At 41.2% G+C, this 9,477-nt stretch overlaps 1 long non-coding RNA gene across 1 annotated transcript in view; it reads left to right on the top strand.

The window, feature by feature from the left end:
* Positions 1–290: 290 nt before the first annotated feature.
* Positions 291–9,477, top strand: part of LOC116707393 (uncharacterized) — a 59,341-nt gene continuing 50,154 nt past the window's right edge. The window contains exon 1 of the long non-coding RNA XR_004336503.1: positions 291–920. This is a non-coding gene — a long non-coding RNA (uncharacterized LOC116707393). The remainder of the gene's footprint in view (positions 921–9,477) is intronic.

The following is a 9,477-nucleotide window of genomic DNA, read 5'->3' as shown; positions in this document are numbered from 1 at the left end:
ATGATTGATAGACTAATGCCAGTAAAACAGGCAAACATGTTTCCCCCTCCAATGCAAGCAAAAATCAGTTAGTACTTTTAACTATACATTACTGCCACTGAATGTTAAATTATAATGTTATTCCACATAATGTTCAGTGTTATTATTTTCTATATTGTTATCTTCAATGGTTTTACTCTGGTATCATTCTCCTGTTCTCAAATATTTAGCAATGACAACAATTAACTCCACGTACCATCATGCCTTGCGTGGTTACGTAGGCTGAGGGCAGCATGTGCTGCGCTACTCTGCTCCAACTATGGCTCAGTCAGTGCGGCTCAGGCTCTTCACGGGAGCGCATCGTATCAACTACAAAGACGCTTGTTGGAGTTCCAGCAGAGATCATCACTTCAGTGGACCACAAGGAGGAACCCGCTTTTTCTATTAATTATTGGAAATAATCACACTGATCGATATGCGTGATTTACAAAAGCAGCTATCGCTTTACGCAAGGATTCTTTGGACACATAAAGAGGATTATTTTCTGTCATTGCACTACTGACACACGTGGAGGAGTTATTATTATTATTGGTAAAACTTTATGATGGCAACAGCTGATGGATTCAACACTCCAGCTGTGTATAGTTCTGTAGGATATGAGGAAATACTATCTTTTTTACACGGGATGAGTGGTGTCCATTTCTCTTGCTGCCAAAGTCCTTCTGCTGGACAAGCCGTTTATCGGACAGACGAGTCTCTTGGGATATTATACGCGTGTGACTAGTGCCATAGTTGGCCAACACCATGATACATTTTGGAAATCAATATATGTTGCGGTGGATTTTGACACTAGGAAAGGAATATCCTGGAATATAATTTAAAAACGATGCTCAGCAGATGTCCAGCAGTTTGGATAATGACAGAACGCATCTCCTCAGCAGGTATTTGAGAAATAAGAATTACTTATGAGTTCTACCTTTCTGTCAGTGAAATGACATGAGGTGACTCAATTTCTGTTGTCATTTCTTTTTTGAGTTGTAAAAACGTGCCGCATAGTTAGTGCATTCTGGGGTGTTCCAAAGGGGATATCAATTAGGAATAACTTAATGTCACTCGATATTATTTCACAAACGAAACAAAAACGTTCAACAACAATGGCTGTTTTGACCAAAGGTTTTGTCGTTATCTTCCTACACACCCATTTGTCCTACATATTCACTACCAAATTACAATTAACAATCCAACACCTCTCACCTCGGATTCCTTGGGACAACTCCGATCAAATTAGTATAGGTTTAATCTATTTTCTAAATTAGGTTATAATCTATGTGTGTGGAGGCGGACGTTTGATATGAAAAGCCTTGTCCAACCCCTGAACTACTCCACATATTTAGGTCCACCTGTTCATTGTGAGAACACTTCTCCGTTATTCTCTGGGTTCAGTACGCGTGCATCTCTAAGCCTCAAAACTGACTCTAATTGATTTAGTTGTATTTCAGATCTACTACGTGAATTCCCCCCCCCCCCCTCCCATTTTCAAATTAACACCGTTTATAACCTCTCCTCATCCGGAAGTCATCATACTGTACACCTGCAGTGCCAGGGGAACACTGACCATTCAAAGAGCCAACTGACCTGTCATAAGTTGTGAAAGACCAGGCACAGCAAAGTAAATGAACAGTTTGGATACAGGGACCATAGAAAGCAAGTGCAGTCCACCCACCGCTCCCACAGTGACTCTATTCAGGTGAGAGTAAATATGTCTCCAGAGCTTTGCCCACACTGACAGCATGCCATGGGAAGTGGCTGCCAGTAGTGCTAGCTGCTGCTATACTTGACACATGGCACGTCTATGGTTAATACACAGAAATATTTGGATGATGTGTAGATGCTTCTTCTGAGTAGAACCTGCAGGTGCATGTGATCACACTCAATGGTGAACCATATATCAGTCAGGATCATATGAGAGAAGTGTTTGTACCTGTTCTGCTTGTCGCCATTTCCATCTGTAATGAGCAAACAGTGACATAATGGCATTGCATTCGTAGTAGACGTGTGGTCATGCAAGTTATCTGATGAAGCATCCACCTTCTTCTTTCTTCACTCTTCAGCTCTCACTCCTTAATACCGTCCACTTCCTTAGCAATGAAGAATTCCATCTATTGTTGGGGCAGGGGACAGAGCCCCACTATATGTCTGTATACAGCGCAGTGCACAGGCCGAGCACCCCTCCCCTCTAACTCAGCACCCCCCACACACCCCCTCCATTAAAAATCTTCTCCAAACAAGACCCCCTTTCTCCACTGAAGAGGGACCCTCTGTCTAATGCCAAGTGACTCTCATGGCCAGCATTGACGGTGGGACACTTGCTTCACAAAAGGAGCTGAAGTGTCAAATAAACTCGGTCAGAGCCCCCGACGCACAAGAATTCCTTTATCTGGCACCCTGGGAGGCAGACAAAGGCAGACTTTGTGTCAGTGAGCAGGCCTTGACTAAACACTGGGACTTTTTTTTACTCCTCACAACTTCTGCCTCTTCTTCCTCCTCGTCCTTTTGTGGTTTGAACAGCGGAGCATGTCTGTTGACGTGACCTCGCTTGCCCAGCATCTGTCCTGCACACCGCCAACATCACCCCTGTGCTGTATTAGCACTGTACAAACATAGATATACCCCTGCACACCCACTCTCATAGACCCGCTTCTCTCTCTTAGACTGTTAGACATCAAAGCAGCCAGAATATTTCAATAGATGTACTTTCTTTGGCGATACTTCTGTTTATGTCTTGGTCTATAGCTGAGAATAGCAAAGCAGGAATTTGCTTTCTCACAGGGCTGAGTGTGCTGGCTGAGCTGTCATATGATATGCTTGTGGTGAACCACAGTAGAGAGCCATATACACACCAGGGTCAGAGTCACTTAACAACCCTGTATTTACACCACTCAACATTTCCAAGGAACTTCCTCATCACTTGCAATTCTTTACGTTCAAATTCAGCTGTTAGCCATCGGTTTTATACTTAAAACACAATGACCTAATATCAGACCTACTCACAGCTTCAGTTTGGCAGTTTATCCACACGTTGTTAGATGATTAGCACAATTTTCCATTACCTTGAAATATAGATTGAGGAATCAGTTAACACAGGTCTGCTCCTTGAAGTTAAATACCTAGTATGTATGAAAGCAAGCCCAAAGTGCTGGAGAGCATTGAGACAGCGCTGGACCTGGCCGACCCCATTGATGGACATGTGCATCAGGCCCCCAGGCATGCTAATACAGACCTGCCAGAGAGCGATAGTCCTCAGCACAGTGGTTAAGGTAAACATATCTGGTTGCTGTGGTTGAGTGTGTTAATGGTGTGTTTATGAGCTTAAGTTGACTGGTGATTTATCATGTCCAAACTCATGGCTCACCTCGGATCCTTGGCCTTGATCGAGCTCAGTATCTGGTGTGTGTTTGTGTGTGTGTGTACGTTTGTATGTGTCATTACACACAGGTGACAACACCGACTGAGCAGTGTGACCTCCTGGTGAACTGGGTCTCGATGTCATGTCCATTAACAACTGCTCAAGGGAAATGGAAAGCAATAGAAACATTTAATATGCATTACTTACAACCTGTTTTTATAGTAAACTGTGTTCTTAGCATTACCTCACCAGGTCTGTGGCGCACAAGGCTCAAATTTCAGGAAAATATCCTTCAATCATTAGTGTCAGTTAACCTTTAATGATCACCATGAGAAATATCATGCAGTAAAAAAGATGTTGTGTATCCTTTCATACAGCACACCATTTACAATCAGGTGTGTGTGTGTCTGTGTGTGTGTGTGTGTGTGTGTGTGTGTGTGTGTGTGTGTGTGTGTGTGTGTTTAGAATGGTCTCTAAAGTTTGTCTGAACAGTCATTTATTAGTAGTTGCGGAACAATGGGGAGCTTGTCTCCGGGGTGGTGGGGGCCAACAGGGGGCCGATGGAGCCAAGGGAGGGTGGCCTGAGATTGGGCAGCAGCCTCTGACCAAGAACAAGCCCATGTCTGATGGAGAGAACTGCTGACCCTTCCTGAGTAAAATGGCACCTTTGTTTCGAGGTGTGTGTGTGTGTGTGTGTGTGTGTGTGTGTGTGTGTGTGTGTGTGTGTGTGTGTGTGTGTGTGTGTGTGTGTGTGTGTGCTTTTGAAAAACTGGGAACACTGTAAAGTTTTTTTTTTTTTTTTCTCCGCGCTTTCCCTCCATTTGGGAATTGTTACATATTGTCAAGGAGCATGTTTTTAGAAATGTGGGAAAATTAATAAGTTATCTGACACAAAAGCTATATCAAAACATGTCATTTTGTGAGTAGCCAATCCATCTCCTCAGAATTTGACATTTTACAGATGAAATGCAGTGTTGTGAATGCTAGCTTTGAGGAGACGCACTTTATGACCTTGTTCTTTCAAAATGTCAAACAGCGGTGTCTCCCACTCCCATCATAGCACAAGTGCCTTCAGTAAAACACAATTGTTAGTTGCATGTCTGTTGTGCTACACAAAGCTATAGACAAGTAGTGTACATCACATGGCTGTGATACTATGACACCAGACCACCCCTTCAGACTAATTAGCTATTTTCTGTTTTCCTTTGACCTGTTGCCACAGTCTGTGTGGTGCTTTCTTCCAAGCTGGCCTATACCAACAATTGTTCTCTATTTCTAATGATGTTCATGGGAGATAGAAACATTTTGTATAAACATGGGAAGAAATAGAACGGAGGAGAGAAGAGGAGTTGATGCTGGTGGGTAATGGCAGCAGATTGCTGATTTCCTACAGGGAAATCACATCATACAAAAAGGGTGGCATGTATGTGTGCATTTGAAGGAGGGTGTTATCCTGCTTTAGGGGATATCAGGAAGTGGGAGGCTGAGAGAGACTGACAGTGTGTGCTTGAGTGAGAGCGTGGCAGGGTTCTTTAGAGGAAGTGGTGAGAGGAAATGATGCCTTTGGGTGTGCCACTTGTTTGTCTCTTTGCTTGTCCTCTTTGATAAACCTCCCTCTGCACCTGGTGTATAGACCTTTTAACTTAACTCTCTGCCATATGGCCCACCATTCTCTATTGGGTGATAAAATCTGGCACACTTCCTTTGACTTTTCGTTTATTTAAATGCTGATATCCCTTCTGTCCTTGACATCCTGTGTAAGCACAGCCACACTGAATGGAAAGCCATGGATATAGAAGAAAGAGAGCATTGGAGATGGAGAGCAAGAAAGCTGAAAGGAAGATGGGTGGAGGACAAGCTCTTTCCCCCAACATGCCCATCGACATGCACAGAGCAAACAGCAAAGACACACAGTGCAGCACAGGGGCATCTCTGTCGGCCCTGACGCAGACAGACAGCACTCCTTTCAAACTCCACGCAGCCACAGGAAGGCTGCATGCCCCGCCCACCTACCTACAAGGACACTATGCATCTGCAGAAAAGTAGTAAATAAGAGATGTTTAGAACAGGCTTAAACTCTTTTGCACTGCAGGCAAGTATGCCAGTGTGAGGTTTTGCACTGTAGAATCAAGCACAGGGTTGACTTCACATTGATTAGATTAGTGGAATTCTTCCCTATTTTATGTTTTTTTGTATGCGTGTAACTATGAAGCCTCCAGCTGTATGGTGGTGGACCTTCAGGTGTTTTCTTGACCCATCTTGCACGCAAAACAAATCAAAATGATCTTGGTTTTGTGATGCTGTAAATACCAGACATTCCTTGTCCTGTTTTCTCTAAAACTGACCTCACTTGTTCTCTATCCGTCCTCTCATTTTGGAGGGAAAATTCCTCCCTTTGTGTTCCTTTTTCACAAATGTCACATTCCAATGAACCGATGACCATATTCGTGCCTTTACTTTGCTGGGTGTGGGTCGCCACGGCAACACCACTGCATTTTAAGAAGTTACACCTACACAAGTAAGCCATCCTTATTCAGGACTTGGGTCCTTTTTTTATTCGATCCAGTCTTTCACTCCTCCCTTTTCTTTCGTTCATAGTGGGGGAGGATAAAGGAGACATTTTCAGTGTGAAGAGGAGCGTGAAATTTCCTGTGTGACCTCTCCGAGACACAGCAGACCACCAGGCTCCTCAGACGAGTGTGTATGCTCGCGTTAAATCCTGTGCTTGTGTGGGAGATCCATGTGATGCTGGCTGACAACGTTCAGTGCGTGTCTGTTTTTAATGCTTTATTTAAACAGTGCAATTATGTTGGATTAAGTGTCCTGACATTTAGAAGGTGCACACAAATGATCGTGTCACATTAAAGCTGTAGACTGGGTGACAGCGAGGCCGATGCTCCTGTGTTTAAGGCTCTCCCAGTCGGCCTGTATGCTATGTGGCCAAGCTACCACAGTGAGTCCTGAGCTTCTGAGAGACATGCTGTGGAAGTGGCTGTTGGCGTCTCTGACCAGAGGCACAGATAAGCATGCAGAGCTAAAGTGGTCTAATGACAGCTGAAGCGACTGGAGCCTGTCCAGACCTCAGGCTGTCATCACAGGGCATCACTCATTTAACAGGCTGTGGAAAAGGGACATTCATGTTCCTCGGTGGAAGGTATTTGTGTCACCTATGAGAGGATTTAGAGTTTAAATCCTGTTGAAAAGGAGTGAAAAGGAATATTTTGTCTCTGTAAAATTTTTTATTGAGAAACAGTAGCTATGTTGTTGTGCAGACTCTGGTTGAATTTTAGAGTTGACATTGTGCATTTTGTTAGACTCTGCCGCACCCTTGTGGACAATGTACGCAATAACAAACACACAGCACAAAGTGCTCCAAATAGAAAAACACAAAGAAATTATAACAAAAAAAATAACGACTAAAAATGACAGTACAGTTTTGCATTGGCATTTAATAATAGCTTGTACTGTAGTTAATACATAAATAAATAAATAAATACAGCTACAACCATGATTTTGGAGCCTCCCTGATCCAAGGAAACATGCTGGGGAAAAGAGGAGGATTTTAAGTTTACTCTTAAATGTGGTGACGGTGTCTGCTTCCCAAACCCAGACCAGAAGCTGATTCCACAGAGGAGCCTGATAGCTGAAGGCTCTGGCTCCCATTCTACTTTTAGAGATACTAGGAACCACAAGTAACTCTGAATTCTGGGAGTACAGTGCTCTAGTGGGACAATAAGGCACTAAGAGCTCTTCAAGATAAGATGGTGCTTGACCATTTAGAGCTTTGTAGGTCAGGAGAAAGTTTTTCAATTCCATCCTGGATTTTACAGGAAGCCAATGCAGATAAGCTAATCTTGAAATTCTTTTATTAGGAATAACCCCTTGAGATGTAGCATCTTGCTTTCGAGGGGGTCCTTAAAGGCAAGAAAATACAGTACATTCACAAATAAATATTAGACAAACAGTGTCATTAATATAGACAGTTGAGAAAATAATAATAATAATAAATAAATAAAAATAAAAATAAAGTATAAGTATCAAGTATGAGGAAAACAGTTGCAGCTTGTATGCGAATAATTATGAAGAGACATCAAACTGGTGAAAAAGAGGTGATACCTCTACAAGACAAGGTAAACCATTCCAATCGGAAGGGGCTTTAAATTTCAAGGCTCTCCTCCCAATTTCTTTAAATGTATGTTGTATGGAGAAGAAAAGATGGTGAGTGTCTCTTAATCTATAGGATGATCGATATAGAATCAAGTGTTTCAGACAAGATGGATAGTTTGAAAAAATGCATTTCTGAACAAACTGCAACCAGTGAAACTGACTTTGAGCATTTAGTGAAAGAAGATTCAATGACTGATACATTTGACAATAATGCGTTCTAAATGGACACCTCAGAACAAATCTGCAGAAACTATTATAAATCACATTCAGAGGTTTAAGATTGGTTTCGGCTGTGTTCTGATAAACAACATCCGCATAATAAATTACAGGCAATAATAATTGAGTAATAATTTTGTAAAACAATTAATTGAGCAATATAACATTCTTTAGCTACAGTTTATTTTTTTCACAATAGATTTAATACGTGGTCTGAAAGTAAGTTGGGAGTTGAGCCAAAGGCCCAGATATTTAAACTCCTCAAAATTCTCTAGAGGTTTACTATCTAGAAATCTAACTTCAAAAGAGCTATTTTGCTTATGGAGTGCAGAACCCTGAGGGACACCCATTTCAATTATTCAACACTGTGAGAGAGCAGCAAAGAGACACACACTTTGACGTCTGTTATTAAGATATGCATTAAACCTGAGAACAGCAGACATATAGCATATAGTTTATCAAGAAGAATATAATGATTGACTATGTCAATCGACTTAGTGAGGTCAAAAAAATTTGCACCAGTAGACCTGTTGTTATCTTTTGCAGAAAAATGTCATTGGTAAATATAGTTTGGGCTGTTGTTGAGTGTAGACTGATTAATTCTAAATCCAGATTGATTTGGAGTCAAGTTGGAGAAGTCATTAATATATTTAGACAGTTGCCTAAAAATCTTTGCTACATTACTGATTATGGAGATTGACCTATATTTGTTAACATCAAGTGAGTCACCACATTTGTGTAGAGGTGTTACTTTTGATAATTTTCACATAAATGGAATTACGCAAGTGGAAAGTGATAAATTAAATAAGTCACATAGTGGAAATGCTAGGATGTGAGAAGAAAGTTTGATAAACTTAATGTCCAGACCATCAGGACCAGCACCATCAGAAGATTTTATTTCTGAGATTGCCTGTTGAACATCAGAGGGATTAATAGTTGAAAATGAGAATGAGCTATTGTTCACAGTATTTGTTATGCTAGAATAGGAGAGCTCAGGTGATTGAGAACAACAGAGAGGAAAAATGTTGATTGAGGGCATTGACCATTGAGATAGGGTCAGTGATAATGTTGTTTAGTAGGAAGACTTTTATTGGTTTTGTTAATTAAAGAGTTGAGTTTCTTTCAGAATTGCTTAGGGTTTTTGCTGTCATCTGATAAAGAATGCTTATAGTAATTTGATTTTGCATTCCTTGTTTTGGTTGTACAGGCATTTCTTAATTTCTTATATTCAGACCAACCAACATCATCCTTTGTCATGTGTTGTCTGACCTAGGCTTTATCTTGTTTAAATACATGTATTAAATCACTGTCAATCCAAGGTCAATGACTACCCTTGACCTTCACTGATGTCCAAGTTGCATGTCTATCTATGACTTTAAGAACCTCTAAGAGACAGAAGTTCCATGCGTCCTCAACATAAGGGATCATTTGAAATCTAGCCCAGTTAATACTTATTAAATCTTGGATGAAAGCCTCTGTGTGTAGTTTTTTACACTGTGTTATCCTATTTACTGTGGGTAGCAGATGGGGTAGTCTTATTTTCCAAACACAAAAAACAATTGAGTGATCACTAAAACGATCCGGTAATATACCAGACTGAGAGATTCTAATTGGGTGAGTAACTAAGATCCAGTCCAGAAGAGATTTAGACTTATTAATCACCCTAGTCGAAACAGTAATTAGTTGGGTAAGGTTAAGACCATTAAAAA

The sequence above is a fragment of the Etheostoma spectabile genome, chromosome 19 (genome assembly GCF_008692095.1).
Source record: "Etheostoma spectabile isolate EspeVRDwgs_2016 chromosome 19, UIUC_Espe_1.0, whole genome shotgun sequence".
Lineage (NCBI taxonomy): Eukaryota > Metazoa > Chordata > Actinopteri > Perciformes > Percidae > Etheostoma > Etheostoma spectabile.
This window is presented reverse-complemented; position numbering and strand designations above follow the sequence as displayed.